We start from the raw sequence: 19,183 nt of genomic DNA on the forward strand, positions 1-19,183 counted from the left end.
TTACATAACCATAGAAAGTTTAGGTTCGCTCCAACAACACGAGATAGACAAGAATATTTCTATTACTACATAAATTATGAAAAAGTGAAAACAACAATCTTACACAATATATTACATATCAATCTTAAACAAGAAACATAAAGGTAAATAGTACAAAACATAAAGACATCAATACATAATAAATACAACCTACACAAATTAATCCCCCATCTCTCGAAGATTCTCCACTAAATCATTCACCCTATTTGAAAGTTTTCTCATCTTCCGCCCACTTAGCCTCTTCTTCTGCAATATTGACTTCTTCAAATATATTTTTTGGGTGATTCAAACTAGTCACTAAATCAATGTCCACTAACTGGTGATCAATCTGCATTTCATTTTGATACGCCGTCTCCAACATATTCTCAACTTCCACTCGTCCTATAGTCTTTGTTTTGATTACAGCTCACCAATCAGACTTATCACTGCACAACGGATAAGGAGCATAATACACTTATTTAGCATTTTACACGAGAACAAAGGGATCGTAAACAGGATACGACCTATTGTGCTTCACTTCAATGATGTTATGCTTCTTATGTACTCTTGTGCCTCTTGTGCTTAGATTAAACCACTTACATTGAAAGAGGAATTTTTTTTTATTGGGAAACCAACATACTCCAGTTCTAAGATCTCTTGTATGATGTTAAAGTAATCAACATCGTCATCACCCTTAACCCAAATACCACTATTGTTTGTTTTTCTTGTTCTGGAGTGTTCTTCGGTGGAAAATTTAAACTCATCTGTGCAATGGGACATTGTACAAGCTTCAACTGATCCCAAAGAAATATCTCTCAAGAAATGACTGTATGTGGCCGCATTTGGTGACTGGTGTACCTAAAAATATTACACACACACGCACACACATATATATATGTTAGTTGAAAAATGTGTAAATGTTTAAAATTTGAAGAAATATTGGTACACTTACGAACCTCATATGCAAACCATATTGCAAAGGATGCATACACTTGGTTTCGTGGAATTGAGTCTTAAATGAATTGAAGGTCCAACATGGACAATTAGTTTCCTTAAAGGAATGAGTAAGCACAATTGGAGGTGGACCATCATGTTTAGTTCTATTCTTTTTGAATGCATTCCTGAGTCTCCTAAACTCATGATTAGGTGGCAAGAAACAACGATGACAATCAAACCATGAATTTTTCCTGTCATGTCTCAATGTGAAAGATTTTGTTTTTTCATGCAATATGGACAAACCAACTTTCCATCTGTCATCCACTCAGATAACATTCCATAAGAAGGAAAATCATTAATAATCCACATTAGATATGCACGCTGATTAAAATTCTGTTTGAGTGAAATGTCCTAAGTTTCAACCCCTCATGCCATAAAATTTGAAGCTCATCAATCAAAGGTTGCAAGTAGATATCTATTCCACTTTTTGGATTACGCGGGCCAGGAACAACACAATTCAAAAATATATAGGGACTAGTCATCAATATTTCAGGAAAAGATTATACGGGGTGATAAATATATGACAATATAAATAAGGCGTAGCACCAACAGAAAAAGGTGAGAATCCATCTGCACATAATCCCAAATGAATATTTCATGGCTCGGCTACAAAATATGGATAAGTTGCATCAAAATACTTTTAATCCTCTCCATCAGATGGATGACACATAACACCAGTGGACCTTCTATTTTTACTGTGTCATCTCATATGAGAAGCTAAGCTGTTTGAAGCATACAACCTCTGCAACCTTGGTATTAGAGGTAAATAATGCATCGCCTTAATATCAATTTTATTTTCATGACAATCACACTTATATCGAGGGTGCTAACAAAACTTACAGGACTCTAGGTTAGCATCTTCTTTAAAGTATAACATGCAGCCATTTTCATAACAATCAATTCTAATCAAGGAGAGACCTAACTTTGACACCAATATTTTTTCCTTATAGAAAGAATCAGGAACCTCTAAGGAGGGGTCAACTAACTCTTTAATAAGATCTATCATTGAGTCCATTCCTCCTTCAACAATATTTCAATCAAATTTAATACTTAATAATCTAACAACAATAAACAAACGAGAATGTGAACACCCATCAAACAAAGGATGACTAGCAACATGCAGTTGTTCATAAAAACAATCTATTTCTCTATTGGGAATATCTTCGACATTTTCCCTAAAGTCGTTCCCGTGTTGCATCTCGAAAGAATTATGCATCATTTCTGTCATCCTGGTATCTTGATAGTTATTATGCCCTGCATACCTACTACTTTCACAACCAACAAAGTTATTTTGCTCAACATCACCATGAATAGTACGCAATCTTAAAAAGTCCTCGTGAATCCCCCTTCGATAAAAATGTCCCTTCACAACTTCTTCTTTTAAAAGATTCGTACCATCACATCTAACACAAGGACAATGAATAACCCGAAAACGTGATCAAGCATTAAGTGTCTAAGCATGTTCAATAAATCGTTTGACACCTTCAACAAATTCCACCCTAACACCCATTCTATTATCATTATTTCGTTGATATATCCAGCTATAAGTAGGTTCCATCTACACAATCAATCAAATTCAAGTAATTAGTTCAATTCACAAAAGTTCATATTTCAAGTCACCAAGTTACCTCAAGAGTTACCAAACTAAACTACATTCAAAACAAAAATTCACATTTCAAGTACCTACATATCACACACCAAAATGATAATGACGGACAAGAACCATATATACTTACTCTACAAGCACTTTACGACGTACGTGAGGTTATAAGATAATAACGGGCAAGATAGTTGATAAGCGTTGCATATATACACGAGAGAGTTACATTAACAAAACTATACAATACTACACGATATCCATGAAGCCTCTAGTCAGTTTAACACATTATACTACAAATGACTAGTTGACATTAGGCCCGTCATGCCTAACCAGAGATCTGTACACAATAAAAAATACTAGGCATAAACTGGCTCTAGAGAGAGTTGGAGCTCACCAAAATACCAGCTGAAAACGGCAAAAGAGCCTAACGTGGACATCTGCTATCAGGAGGATCGGAGCCTGCATTATTAAAACATAGTGGGCCCGAGACGTCAGCATATAAACAATATGTACCAGTATGCAAGCAGACAGAATAATAGCTAGATAAATACAGAAGCTCATATGAGTCAAATGGTAATGTAAAAAATGTATGAGCCAACAAGTAACACCTATATGATATGAACTAATAAATTATGCACTAATTTTATTAGCATCATATATGATATTTAGAAAAATGTTTATTATAATATAGAACCTATACTTTGTCTAGTTGATGCACTGTCCTACAAGTCATACAAAGGATCACAAATCTGAGGCAAGTATAAAACATATATTGCTTACATACTCATTGTTATGTTCTCATATGTGTAACTGTAATCGCAGTCTGTATCCAGGTACGCCCCACCCAGGGGCTCACTATGAGGGTCTGCCCGCAGGTCATATATGCCATATGTTGAATCGAGTCAGGGAAAACCAATACATGACGTTCCAACTGACTTCAAATACAAATGATGCCACAAAGACGGGTACGCCCAATGGTTGGGCTCGCTATAGTGGTTTGGTCTCGATCCTGTGCACAGAATCACGTCGAGCGATATGCCAAGCCAAACCTATGTACCCTTCCATAGTTAATGTTTATCAAATAATGCCTTAAAGTCCTGTGACATATGAGTTATGATAATGATCGTTTAGCTACTATATACAGGCGAAACTATGCTATTATTACTTACTCCTAACTTGTAAGGGCTTCAAGTATAGAAACTTTTGATAATATGGACGTATCATGAAAACTTAACACAAAAAGGGAAAGATAGATACTCATAAGCTTGATGGAAGGGCGAGGGAATGGTATGTAAGGCAATATAAATATTCTACTTCCGTTTTCATGAGAATTATATTAACATTAATAGGAAGGGGTACATGACGTAGGGTGGTGCCTTAATGGCAAAGAAGGGTAAGGGTTTAGCTTTACATATCTTAGTGCTTACTAGCTACGATGGTATTTCAGGTTCCCAAATGACACTACTCGCGGGAATATAGCTTTTATCTTTTCAACCACCAACTTCCGCTATCCAATAGGCAATTAGCTAGCTACAAGAATAACATATATGCCCATAAGTAATCCGTAGGAGCATTCAATAACTTATCTCAATAATCTTCACTTATGTTCCAAATTAATCGACTCCCTTAACAAGAATGAAATAGATTCTAACTTTTCTAACTTATACACTTCAAGGGTAAAACTACCCAATCGATAGAAATTCCCAAAAGCTCTTCTTAATTCAAAATTCTCCATTCCCCCCCCCTTTTCCCATGAACCCAATTCAAGTAGTAGTGCAAAGATACAAATTGAACATCTCCAAGATACTTATTTATAATCAAATTCAAGAAAGTGATAGAGAATTTACCTATTAGAATTCAATCTCAACCTTAGGTTATTGAAGTCACCTGTTAGAGATTATTTTAAAGATATCATAAGAATCCTTTCCTCCTTTTCTCTTCTAGTGAATTCTTGAATACCAACAGAAGAAGAAGAAGAATAAATCGAGTACTAATACTCCAATTGCCACCTAATGTTTTCTCTTAAGGCTTTGATTTGACTTCTTAATTGATAATGAAAAGAAAGAAACAAAAAGGGTAACCTTACTTTTTTTTACTGGATTCGGTTTCCAGTGAACAAGGGTATAATAACCCTTTTGTTTAAAACAAGTTTATGGTCATTATTAAAAGGAGTGGCCCCCACAACTTGCACACTTATATATTACATAAATAACACTACACTTAAATCCTCCTCTTAATAGCAACAACATAAAAAAAATATCATGTACATATATGTTCTGTACCATTTGCATTTCTTTGTACCATAATTTCTTTATAGACCAAAGTTGTACTTAATTTAAAATTTTCTCTTGGTGTCACACTACACTTGATCAATTTCAAGTCACCAAGTCACCTTCCAAGTCACTAAACTAAACTACATTCAAAATGAAAAATTCACATTTCAAGTACCTACACTTAATCAATTTCAAGTCACTAAGTCACCTCCCAAGTCACCAAGCTAAACTACATTCAAAACAAAAATTCACATTTCAAGTACCTAAACTTCAACGTTTTCATGGTACTAAGTCACCTCCCAAAAAAACAAACTAAATTACACTCAAAATGATAAATTCACCTTTCAAGTATCTACATTGTATCAATTTCAAGTGACTAGCTAAGTCACCTCACAAGTTATCAAACTAAACTACATTCAAAACAAAAACTCACATTTCAAGTACCTACACTTAATCAATTTCAAGTGACTAAGTCACCTCCCAAAAAAATAAACTAAATTACACTCAAAATGATAAATTCACCTTTCAAGTACCTACACTTAATTAATTTCAAGTGACTAGCTAAGTCACCTCACAAGTTATCAAACTAAACTACATTAAAATCAAAAATTCACATTTCAAGTACCTATACTAAATCAATTTCAAGTGACTAAGTCACCTCCCAAGTTACCAAACTAAACTACATTCCACAAAAGAAAAATTAACCTTTCAAGTACCTACACTTAATCAATTTCAAAAAAGTTACCAAACTAAACTACATTCAAAACAAAAAAATTGACATTTCAACTACCTACAGTTAATCAATTTCAAGTGACTAAGTCACTCCACAAGTTACCAAACTAAATTACATTCAAAACAAAAAATTTCATTTCAAGTACCTACATTTAATCAATTTCTAGTCACTAAGTCACCTCACAAATTATCAAGCATAGTAGAATTCAAAATAAAAAGTTCGCATTTCAAGTACCTACGCTTCAATAAAATTCAAAATAAAAGTTCACCTTCAAGTAACTACACTTAATCACTTTCAAGTAACATATTCATTTATAGTATAAGTCAAACAATTGAACAAATGTAATAAAGCAAATAAGTAGAGGCGTCGCATGTCCCTCTCACACCTTATAATCATCAAAAATTTCTATGGCTTTCAAAACCTTCGACAATGAACAATCCCAAATTAAACTACATTTGAAGACTTCATTATAAGAAAATAGAGAGAAATCAACTTATTTTTGCTTGGCCTAAATTAAAGAGAAAGACATAAGCGATTATCGGAAAAATAGCAAAACAATCCTTTTTTCGAATTTGAATTCTGTCAAACAGTAATATATAATTCCAAGCAACCCATTAGGCAACTAGAGGAAAAAAAATCTTGACCATTAGGCAAAATAAAAAAAATCTTGACCATTAGCTACAATTACTTTCCACATTCCAAGTTCTTACAAATATTCGATCTATGCGAAAAGTGAAATGAAAATTTTAGGCCACTAACAATGATAAAGACACCAAAGTGTCAAAATCACCAATTTGTACATACCCACCAATCAAAATTTTAAAAGACAAGACATTTGTTTTAGGCATTTTATCAAACAGTTGAACTACAATATCTAACTGACCCAATTTTGCATATGTATTGAGCAAATGGTTGCAAACAAATTTATTTCGCAAACAACCAGACGTTATTATGAGTGAATGCAACTGTTTGGTGAGTGAAAAAGAGTTTTCTTGAATGCACGATTGTAAAAGAGAAGAGAAATGTGATGGGTTGTTCCATATTAGGAAAGAAAATTTGTTAAAAGCTTCTTTTATGTAACCTTGAGATCATAGGAGTGAAAATTCAGTGGAGGCTGTAGAGAATGGTTAAGTGTTCGGTGAACGGAATGGAAGGAATTTCAGAGGCTTTAGACAAGATTGTCCCATTCATTTGGGCTTAGCTTCGTGGCGTTTTATCTAATAATCTATATTGTTTTATATTCTAGATCAATTAGGTGGATAATGGAAATGGAAATGGTACCTGGGCGGCGGTGGAAGCTCGGCGGCGGCACTCTCGTCGGGGGCAGTCGACAGTCAAAATTGTGATGGATTTGGTGTATGTATGTTGCCAATTTTTGTGTTTTTGTGTTAATTTTTTTGTGTAGGTCGCGATTTCATTTTGAGAATTGTTTTATTTGGTTGGGTCGGGTCGAAGTGGATCGGGTGGGGTCGGGTAGGATTTAATTTATTTAATAAAATATTTTTTAATTAATTTCTAGAAAATCGACCACATGTGGTAGTTTTTTTTATAAAATTATTGATAAAATAAAATATAAGTGTTAGATTTAGTTTTAAAAAAGTTACTATCGAAAAACGATCACATGTGGTCAATTTTTTTTAAAAGTTAAATCATATAATTAGTTATTTTATCATCATATTAACGCGAGTAGTATATTTTCTCAATCGTATAATTCCAAAATAAGTGATTGATTTATTTTTTAAAAAAATTATCATTTGAAATTTGAACACTTGTGGTCGATTTTTATTAAAATTAAAATTTTAATAAATTGTATAATATTTATAACAACATCCAAATAATTTAATGCAATGCGTATATATATAAATTAGATAATTAGTTATTTTATCATCACATTAACATGAGTAGTATATTTCCTCAATCGTATAGTAATATCAATGAATTTTGTAAATTACGATAAACTTTTGGTTAATTAGCTTTTAAATACGATATTATATATATATATATATATCTTCAATTGGCTATCAGCTTTCAAATACGTATTATATACATCACATACACGATTTTACTACCCCATAATAATATACAACGTATTTCACATATATTCAGATGAATTATCGGTTAGTTTATATTATATCATTAATATACCATCACTATATAATATATATATATATATATATATATATATATATATATATATATATATATATACTAGTCAAGTGTACGCACTTCGCACATGTATATGATGATAATAAGAAGTACACATAACCAACTAAATTACTATCATTTATATCGAACAATATACTTGATTCACCGTCAAAAATCCTGCTATTATGAATCGAATCCATTTAAAGTCAATTAAAGCTAATATCTTGATAGAGAAAAGTTAATGATTTGCTAACTCATGAAATCTCTAATCCCCATTCTGTTTTTATCTTCTAGCCAACTAATGACTTTGTTTAATACTCCTTTGACACTATAATTTGTTTGTTATCATGACAAATTAAAATTTTCACTTTATTTTTCTCTTAAAATTTTTTTTATGTAACTATGATTTTGACTGCGTATTTCTCTAATTTATGTTTTATTATTCCTTATGCCTTATCTCTGTTATTTTTGTGTTTGTTATTTCTATTTCTGTTATGTCATCCATACCCATGTCTACTATTCTGTATCTTAAGCCGCCGGGGGTCTATTGAAAACAACCTCCATACTTCTTCAGAGGTAGCGGTATGAACTGCGTATATCTTATCCCCCAGACCCCACTTTGTGGGAATACACTGGGTCTGTTGTTGTTGTAAATATGATTTTGACAAAAGAGTATTAACTTGAATTACGCCTTAATAAGAAATAAAATTAATATAAATAATAAATAAAATTTAAAATAGAAAAAACATATCTTAGATTCACTCGTAATCGATACAAATTGTCGTTCACACACTTCACATAAATCTTTCTTCATCTGCATAATTATATTAGAGAATTAATCAACAATGATTTATTTACGGAGACAAATATAAATATTTAAGATTATGAAACAAAGACAACTTAAAAATTAAAGAATCTTCAATTTTATTAAACCTAATTTAAACCAACAACAAAAGAATAGAAATTTATTTTGAAGATAATTTTTTTTTCTTTTAAAAGGCATCAAACAAAGCTTAAAAACCCCTGAGCGAAAAGCTCATTTTTGAATCCAAAAAAACATGGAAAACGATAAAAGAAAAATTGGATCCTATGGAGTTGGAATGTATATGTCCACCATATATATTTAGTTACAATAAAATGTAATTCTTTACATATATTTTAGGAATGTTAATTTTTTTTCATATATTTTAGGACTCATATATTAGAATTTATATATTTCACGTAGCTTAGGATTCTTATTTCTTTCCATATATTTAGTTTAGTAGGAGTCTTCCCATATACTTTAGGAGTCCTTAATTTAATAATATAATAATTAAAAAAAGTGAAAAGACGATTTTGTCTATTGCAAAGTATTTTAATGAAGAACAAAAAGTTCAAATCACTTTTTTAAGGGCCTTCATACTTTTAATATATTATAGATTATAGATATATACCCATACATACACACACATATACACACTATCGACTATATCAAGTTCTAAATAAGTACTATATATATCACATACGTACACGAGTATATTATTCAATAATATAATGAGATGTATTTCATATACATACTCTGATGAGTTATCGATTAATTTGATTAACTTTCATTAATATAACTTCAACGTACAGTATATTATTACTTCTATCCTTTCAAATCACGGTATTCAATAATATGTTTGGATAGATTCTACTAGTTTTTTACTACATCGTTCATCGATCGATCACTACATCATATATATATATATATATATATATATATATATATATATATATATATATATATAGGCAGAATACATACGCAGGTCCCTCAAGTACGCACAATCTTTCACTTAGGCACCTCAAGTGGACATTGTTTCATTTTGGCACCTCAAGTGACCTTCAAGTGTGCCACTTTGGCACTTTTTGCTGAGTTGGCAAGGTGCGTGTGACACACGTATTGAAGGCACGTTTGGGTGGCATTTCCGTAATTTTTCAATGGATTTTCGTAATTTTTATTTTTCTTCTCTTTTCTTCTTCTTCTTTCTTTAATCCATTAACTTACCACAATTTTTTTCTTTAACACATCCTTATGCTAAAATGGTCAAATCAAGAATCTGACCTCTTTTATGAAAGAAGAAATCAGAAAGCAAGAATGATTAAATCAAGAAATAAGAATGCTTAATTATAAGAAAAAAGAATGCTGAAGAAATAAAGCTAAATCAGTGAAGAAAAATTGAATTCAAACAAAATCAATAAAAAAAAAATTAAAATCGAAGCATAAAAACCAAGAAAAATCAGTGTAGAAAAATTGAAAATCGAAGCAAAATTGATGAAAGAAATTAAAAAATAAAGCTAAATTCATGAAGAAAAAATAAATCAAATAAAATCAATTAAAAAAAACTAAAAATTGATTGGTGGGGTGGGTGGGGTGGCGGGTGGGTTGGGAGGGGCGGCGAGATGGGTGGACTGGTGGGGTGGGGGTGGGTGGGTGGACTGATAGAGTGGGTGGGTGGACTGATAGGGTGGGTGGGGTGGGGGTGGGGTGGTGGGTGGGTGGGTGTTTGAAGAAGAAGGTTGGTGGGGTGGGTAGGTTAGGGGGAGGGGGTACATTTTATATAAATTAATTATTTATAAATTATTTGAGTATTTTTATTTAAAATTAATTATTGGGGAAAGGGGTGATTATTGATTTTTTTTTTGAAAAAAAATTAATTAATGATTTAAAAATTATTTTTTAGAAAAATGACACGTGTCGGCATATTATTTATCACTTTCCACATCATCGGGCGCGTGTAATACACGCACACAATATAAATTTGCTGATTCAGTAAAAGGTGCCAAAGTGGCACACTTTATACCTACTTGAGATGCCAAAATGAAACAATGTTCACTTAAGGTGCCTAAGTTTAAAATGATGTGTACTTAAGGGGGCTGCGTATGAATTTTGCCATATACATAGAGAGAGATTTTTATATATATGAACTCTTGAATGCGTACTATATATACATCACATCCACAAGTATATTACCTCATTATAGAACACATTCATTATATTCTGAATTATCGGTTAGATATGTACATTACATTATTATAACTGCAATAGTAGCATAATATCATTATCTCAACGGTATGATATATCTACACATATTTATTATACAAAGATTATGCATGTTTAACGTCATTTAACGTATATACAAAGGAAAATATTTATTTTATTTATTGAAATATAAGTAAAAGATAAATATTATGTTTAATGTCATTTATTTATTTTGTTTGATATATTTTTTAGTATAAAATATATATGTATTTTAAAAATATGTATTTTTAAATAAACCGACCACACGTGGTCAGTTTTTTAAAATTATTTTCTTTTTTTTTTTTTTTAAATTCCAAAACCGACCACTTGTGGTCGGGTTTTAAAATATTTTAAATTTAATTTTTAAAATAAAACCGACCACAAGTGGTCACTTTTTAAATTACTTTTAATTATATTTTTTTAATTAAACTGACCACAAGTGGTCGATTTTTTGAAATTATTTCTTTTTTATTTTTTAATTAAAAATCGATCACTTGTGGTTGCTTTTATAAAATATTTAAAATTTAATTTTAAAATAATACCGACCACATGTGGTTGGTTTTTAAGTAAATATATTTTTTAATTAAAATCGACCGCAAGTGGTCGGGTTTTTAAAATTATTTTCCTTTTAGTTTATTTTTAATTAAAAAATCGACCACAAGCGGTCGGTTTATTTATTTATTTATTTTTTAAATGAATAATAATTAATATAAAAATTATTGAAATTATTATTTTGAAATTTTAAAATATAAAACCGACCACATGTGGTGTATTTTTTTTTTTTTTAAAATAAAAATCAACTACATGTGTTCGATTTTTTGCGACCACATGCTTGTGGTCGGTTTTTTGTGATGAGAAAAACTGTTTTTTTAGTAGTGATATATCTTATTATCTTTCATTCTACTTCTCTTGTATGACAAGTTCGGCGAACGGGCAAAAACTTAATACTATCTTCATTCTACTTCTCTTGTTAAACCGTTCATACTTTTTGCCGGATGAAAAATCTTGTCTTTGTGGTTTCAATTATCCATTCTATACATTCTTTTCAATTCGTTAAGAGTGCCATACACAGATATTTGGCTCATTTGTGTACGCAACCAATTTTTTCTGCTAATCTATGTGAATTAATTAACTAGTTTTTATAAGTCTTATATCACTCACAAATGAGTTCAATGTAGTCAAAAGTGTTGCACACACTTACACTAAAGAAAAAGTCAAATGGATCATTTGATGATAAGAAGAGTTGCTCGGATGGTAAGCACCCTTCGCTTTCAGTCCTGAGATTGTGAGTTTAAGTCACCAAGGAAGTAAGAAGCATGCATGGGAGCTCTTACGGACAGGGTAAAGAAATCGATAGTTTACTATATTTATTTGTTTCGATCAAAACATAGAGATAAAAGTGTTAATTATCTCTTCAAGCCCTTTTTCTTTCATTTAACAATGTAAGGTAAGCTTTGAAAAATAATACACTCTCCAGAGACAAGTAGTCCATAATTTTATTTATCGTTGACATTATTGGAGATAAATAATCAACTCTCATTTAAAGCTATCCCATCTATACGCTTCAATTGTTTTCTTTTGAACTAGTCAAGTAAGGCATTAGAAATTGACTGCTGTCTCATATCATATGACAGCATAGATTTAACTAGCACATCACAGAAGTTATTGCCAAAACATTAATATTTTTGAGTAAAGTACAACATCTATGCAATGTGATACAAAACTCATAATGCATATGCTAGCATGCTGGTGATGAAAAAGAACTATATAGCTTTTAACTCAAGTGGATAACTCATTATAATTAAACATGGCGTACCAATTTAACTTCCAAAATGGACGTTGAAACTTGTGTTAGTTCAATTATTCACAAGTTTACTTAGCTTCGATGGGCTAAACTTGACACCATCTGTTGGATGTAGCTGAAAGGAAAAAAATGATTTACTAGTGATTATAAAATTAATGTTGGATCGGATACTTCTAATAGTATAAGGTATTTTGAAGAAAATTGTATTGACTTAGCTCAAAAAAGATAATTATCACCAGGGAATGGAGCCATGAATCCCCATCGACGGAAAATTATATTCTTTTCATTTAAAAAGAATGATATACTTTCCTTTTAATCCGTTTAAAAAAAATGACTCTTTCTTTTTTTGTCAATACTTTAATTTCAACCTTTCATGTGACATGTGTAAGATCATAAGATTAAAGAACATTTTGGTTCATTTGACATAACTTTAATTTAAGACCATGAGATTCAATAGTCTTCTTTATTTTTCTTAAACACCGTGCCAAGTCAAACTAAGTCATTCTTTTTTATACGGAGGGAGTATTATTTATACACAGTTAAAATTATTTTTTATGTATATATAGTTGACGTTGATCCCCCTTCGGCTAGTTCACATGTTTACTTCTGAACCATTTAATGAAAATCTTAACTCCGCTGCTGAATATCACATCATATTAACAGTATTCTTAGACGGTTTTAGTCATGCACTATATCTTCCATTCTACCTGTCTCGTACATGCATGGAATCATTTCAAGTGTATAACTCATTATTATATGTAAAGATGGCCTACCAATTTAACTTCCAAAAATGGATATGGAAAATAGTATTGCATGGTCGGTGCTACCATATCAAAACCATAATGGAACATAGACTTGTCTCTTTCTCTGAGTTCACTGTTTCGATGATTTCTATTTTGGGGAAAAAGGGATCGAATTAAAAGTGATAAACAATGCAGCCTATGATCACCACAATCTTGTGTCCACAACTTTTTTTAAAAAAAAAAAATTCACACATAAATTTCCTCAAAAGAAGACATATAAAGAAACAAGTGTAGAAGTATAGTAGTAGCATGCAATGCATCATGTTAATGAACTAAGGAACATTAAAAGCAAGTGCATGGCAATATATATAGAAGAATACAAAAAGGAAGGATCCAGTTTACTTGAGTTTCTTTTAAATTCTAGTAGCATTCTATATCTTTGTTTCCCATACCTCTTTAAAATCCAGTTGTTCACATGCACGCTTTTGTTTGGGAGATTCATAATTTTTTTATTTTTTTTAAATGTTAGTTTTCGAGACGCAAAGTTAGGATCTTAAATTTATGGATTTTGAATTTTAGAGAATACAGTTTACTCTTTTTTGGATAAATTATTTATGTATATTAAGTAGATTTTTAAATACAAACATAGAATTTGAGCCAAAGCTACTGACTTCTATCAAACACTCCGATCATGTTGGCTGAATTCAATGGTTTTGTTTAGACCTTATATATGTAAAATTCACAAAAGCTGTTTAAATATTGAATCCGATTATATGCACTTTAGGTGGTTGTCGTAAAATTTTATATAATAGAATTTAAATTATGAATCTGCCTTTTAATTTGTATGATCAGTTTATCATTTAATTACATGCTTTGTCATTCAAATAGACTGTTTTTTTTTATTTTCCCCTAGCAATTGAACTTATGTTCAAAGGGATTAAGTTCTTTAATAACGTAGGAGATACATAACTTTTGAAATATTATGATGTAAAAATATAAATGTATACCCTAAAAAGGGTTATTTGTCTTGAGGGAAAACAAATAAAGACCATAAAAAGATAAAAAGTTTTACACAAATCTCCACCCTTACGAAGTAATTATAAAATTTTCAATTAATTATTATGTATTTTCGTTGGATGTATCGGGAGCTAATTATGTAACTCGACAAACTCAAAATCGGAAAAACTGTATCAGGTGCTAATTATGTATCTTTGCAGTGGAAAAAAATTATATTTTCGTTGGATTTATTATGTATCTCGATAGACCCAAAATCGAAAAAATAATTCGAAAGCTAATTATGTATCTTTACAATGAAAAAATGTATCTTCATTGAATATTCAGGAGCTAATTATGTATCTCAACAGACTCAAAATTAAAATTTTTAATAATTATATAAAACATCGAGATTTTCTATAAGCGAAATTTATGTAGTTTGAAAAAAAAATAAAAAATTGGAATACAAGATGCAAATGAGTGGTTGTCTGGTAGTTTCTAGGTTTGTGCATAGGAGCCTAAAAAGGTAGAATTGAGTGATTGGGCTGTTTGGTCCAACACGGTGTGGGTGGGTAATTGGGTTAACTGCCAACTCGGATACTTCTAAACTCGCTTCTCCTTCTTTAATTTACTCTGTTTCTACATCTATTTTGTCAATTTCACACTATTAATGATAGAAATGGACCTACGTATTTTGTCCTTTCCCCCCTCTTTCTAATTCTTGGATATGTGGATAAATTATACTATATGTATAAAGTGAATAATGAATGATAGTAAGGTGAAGAAAAGTTGTACTCTCTTTGTTTTTTTTTTTTTTTTTATATTTTAATTTAATACGAAATTTAAGAAAAAAAATTGAATCTTACTTAAATTAAGATTAAGTCAAATATACTAAAATATTTTTTAATTTTGTGATATTAATCATGTCACTTAAAAACTCAGATAAAATGATATTTTAAAAAAAAAAATTAAAAACAAAAATATATCATTCTTTTTAAATGAAGGAAGTACATAAGTTTATTTAAAATTTGAATGATTTTACAATCATTTGACCTGCAATTTGAATGCCCGAAATAAGCGCATTGCCTTGACTATTATATCATACCAAGTGGATACCTATTTATCAGTGTTTACTGTTTAGGCACATTGACGAGTATGGAGATTGACATAGTGATAGTTTTGTTTTAAACAAATTTTAATTAATGAAAAACAAATTTTACTATAAATAAAAGTATGAAGAAATATAATTTTATTGATAAAGAACATGGGTATAATTTGATTTCTCTCTTGATTCTTCTCTTTTAATTTTTTCCTTAATCGAAGGACGGTTAATAGCGTATTTCTAAGAGAATTTGAATTTGATCTCCAGAAAGAAAGTTTTTGCAGATCTTGATGTCTTGGTTATCAAGAAGAGTGAATTTTGATCTCTTTTAATGAATATTCCACGAGTTTATGAAATTCTGGAGATGATTGATCTCTGAATATCCAAAATATTTACCCGTACAGTAACATCCAAGAACTATAACAAAAATTGAATTCTTCTAAGCGAATATTTGCTTGTATAGTAGCATCCAATAACTCTAACGGAAATTAAATTCTTTTTTATAGAGTCTACAAAATTTCGACTTCTAGTATAACTTCATTTACTGTTTTTGTCTGTCTACGAGTCATTTACCACCTTTACCCTTTAGTTTGAGACGCATACATTGTGATCATTATTAGATATTCGAATAATGAAGGTGACACATAATGAATATTCTCTAGATAAACTATAAAGTATCATCTTTATCCTTTAGTTTGAGACGCATACATTGTGATCATTATTAGATATTCGAATAATGAAGGTGACACACAATGAATATTCTCTACATAAACTATAAAGTATCATCGTGATGGATTCGTGTGGAATATAATTTGAAAGGAAAATTGTTGGGTATGTGAACAAAATTAACTAGAAAAATACTTACACATATGTTGTTTCTTTGTATTAACCCCTCCAACTAACACTTAAATATGGAATATTATTACTCTTTAATGTATTACTCAAATTTCATTAGAACACTTTTAATTTGCTAATATTATTCTTTAATCTGAACACACTTTTAAAGGTAATTATTTGGTGGTATTACCTTTAATTTGTTGTTTGATTTACTGATAATTCAGTCAGTACAATTTATAATGTCGATCTATAGTTTCCTACTTGAGAGGGAATTATATTCCAGCAGCTTCATCCTACCTAAATTATTTAGGTGCTTAATTATAGTCTCACCAATAATTCTTTTCTCTCTTACCTAACTAAATTTGGTTAATTCGATCTTTCTCCTTTTGATTTCGATTTATTCATTTTGTTGGTGTGGATTGAGAATTATTTATGTTATAAATTCTAAAAAATATGTATTTTCTAAGTTATAGTATTTTTTTAAAAAAATTTAAACCAAATATCATATTGGAATATCGAATACCGAGTACCAAATTTTTCTTATTTCAGTCAGATAATTCAATATATACCATATTATAAATCTAATTTGGAGAAAATGAATATTCGAAAGGTCCTTTTCTTTTTCTTGACTAACAAACTCTACTTTAGTGAGATACTGTTATTGCTATAATAAGATATTATTAACTAATACTACATTGACATAAATTTAGTACTCTTGCCATGATACACCAAATATTAAATATCATGACGAACGTATGAATATTATTCAAAACTTGTCATAACATTTTTGTTGTATTACCCACACATAATCTTACAATCTTCTCATAAATGTGTAATCCCAAAAATGCACTAAAGAATGCGTCACAATATTTGGGAATGTTACCGAATTGCATAAACGTACATTATATTAATGTTGTATAGTTTTATTAATACAGCAAATTAATAAGTGGCTACATATGCATGAAGTGGAAATCATTTGAAATATAAATAGAGAATGAGTAAGGTGTGGATATAGACTATTCAAACTTTCTTAGAATACATACAAATCTTATGCAAAAGAGAATCAAACATTCAAACCAAATGATTAAAATTTCACCAACTCTTTAACAGGAATTGCATGATCCTAACTACTTTATCAATCAAGAATATATCCAAATTCCAAGCTAAGTTATATGTTTTTCTTTGCCCCCACCCTTCTTATCCATCTTCGAAGAGAACGAAACAAATTCAAGATTTAAATTTCACACATCGAGTTTCTAAATTCCACCACAACTCATTTGGTCTATTAAATCTGAAATCAGTTATTTGTACTCATTTAATATGTAGTAATGTTTTCAGGGATGATTTCGATCACACTGGACACCTCGACCAATTAATCTACAAAATATGTATGACGTGTATAGATTTTGCATACTTTACGAAATAAAAATTTACCGTACATATAGAATATATATACCATAAAAGAATACATTGTTATATACTTATATTTTGGTTGTGCTGATAAACTAATTGGCCGAACATTATATATATGTGAAACTTTCCAATTTCTTAATGCATGTTATATATGATTCAAATTAAAGTTATTGAATTCTAATAAGCACATACATATACTCTACATCTATCCCTGGCCAAAATCTGAAGTGTGCAAGTGACACAATCTAATTCAAGAATCATTATATGTAGTAACAAGTTTTAAGTTTCAGTCTGACAAAATTACCCAAGTTGAACTATATCGTCTTGGAAAATTGCAAATCAGTCTAAAAATATTTTAATTAAATGCAGCTAAGATCTCAACTGCCGCATTGTTCTATTTAGAGGTGGCCAAATTAAATATGTATATCAATTTTAGAGTGGGGTTGGGGAGAGGGGGGGGGATACAAAGTGTGTATTCTATGAATTTACCTCAACTCAATAGCTTTAATTTAAATAAGTATAAATAATATATAGGTGACCAAAGTCAAATCTTTTCAGCTTTTTTGTTGCGTATAAAGAGATTTTGTTGGTGAGGTATTGGGTCCAATAGGATGTTTTTGTTTAAATGGATTGAGTTTAATTATTTTTTTTTGACTTAATTGCCATTTATACTAACATTTGTTCGTTTTGAGTGACCTATAAGTAAAATAACTCAATATATGTAACTTTTTCGATATAAAAGAAAAAATTGACTTTGTTCACTTATTTCTAATAATTTTAGTAACCTTATTAATTAAGCAATGGGCCCAGTAAATCAAATCTAAACTAACGGAGGAAGGCATAAGGTATCGGTCATTAAATAAATTAGAATTATTACAAAATTATAAAAATATGATTACAACGAAATGTGCTCGTGAAGAACCCAAAACTTAAATATAAAAAACGTAGTTTAAAATTATGAAAGAATCTCAAACTCGAAATCTCGAACTATATAACGATCAATTATTAGGTACGCCTATCTATGATTGTCAGCAACTTGGAATTATGTCAAATAACTAGATGGGAAAATAGTTAAAATAGATCAATATATATTCTTGGATTATTCTTCATACTGAAGGTGCCCGCAGTCACAATGTCACGTGTATGGCTGCTACAACAGGATAAAATTATACTTATCATGATATACAACACTAGTAGCTCATTCAATAGTCACAACTAAAACACTTTCCATTAATTGAATGCATCCAAACCGATACGAAAAAAAAATTACAAAGGCTGGTCTTACATGTTTTTGTTTACAGTTTACTAATTAACACTGCCGTAATAAAGTCAACGATGGGGTAGTTCATGGTTGTAGTTTAACTGCATGGCGTTTTATCGAGAATATACATATTATAAGCTTAGTACATCTCCATTCTTTTTTAATTGTGCGTTTAAATACATGATAAAAATATATATATTTCAGGTATTTAAATTAGTTATAATA

At 30.3% G+C, this 19,183-nt stretch overlaps 1 long non-coding RNA gene across 1 annotated transcript; it reads right to left on the bottom strand.

Moving 5' to 3' along the window:
- Positions 1-209: 209 nt before the first annotated feature.
- Positions 210-7,083, bottom strand: LOC107877358. Its single transcript, XR_001676337.2, has 3 exons — positions 6,902-7,083; positions 3,009-3,073; positions 210-876 (listed from the first exon to the last, which is right to left on the bottom strand). It is a non-coding gene; the product is annotated as an uncharacterized LOC107877358 (long non-coding RNA).
- Between the last annotated feature and the right edge of the window lie 12,100 nt (positions 7,084-19,183).

Source organism: Capsicum annuum, chromosome 7 (genome assembly GCF_002878395.1).
Source record: "Capsicum annuum cultivar UCD-10X-F1 chromosome 7, UCD10Xv1.1, whole genome shotgun sequence".
NCBI lineage: Eukaryota > Viridiplantae > Streptophyta > Magnoliopsida > Solanales > Solanaceae > Capsicum > Capsicum annuum.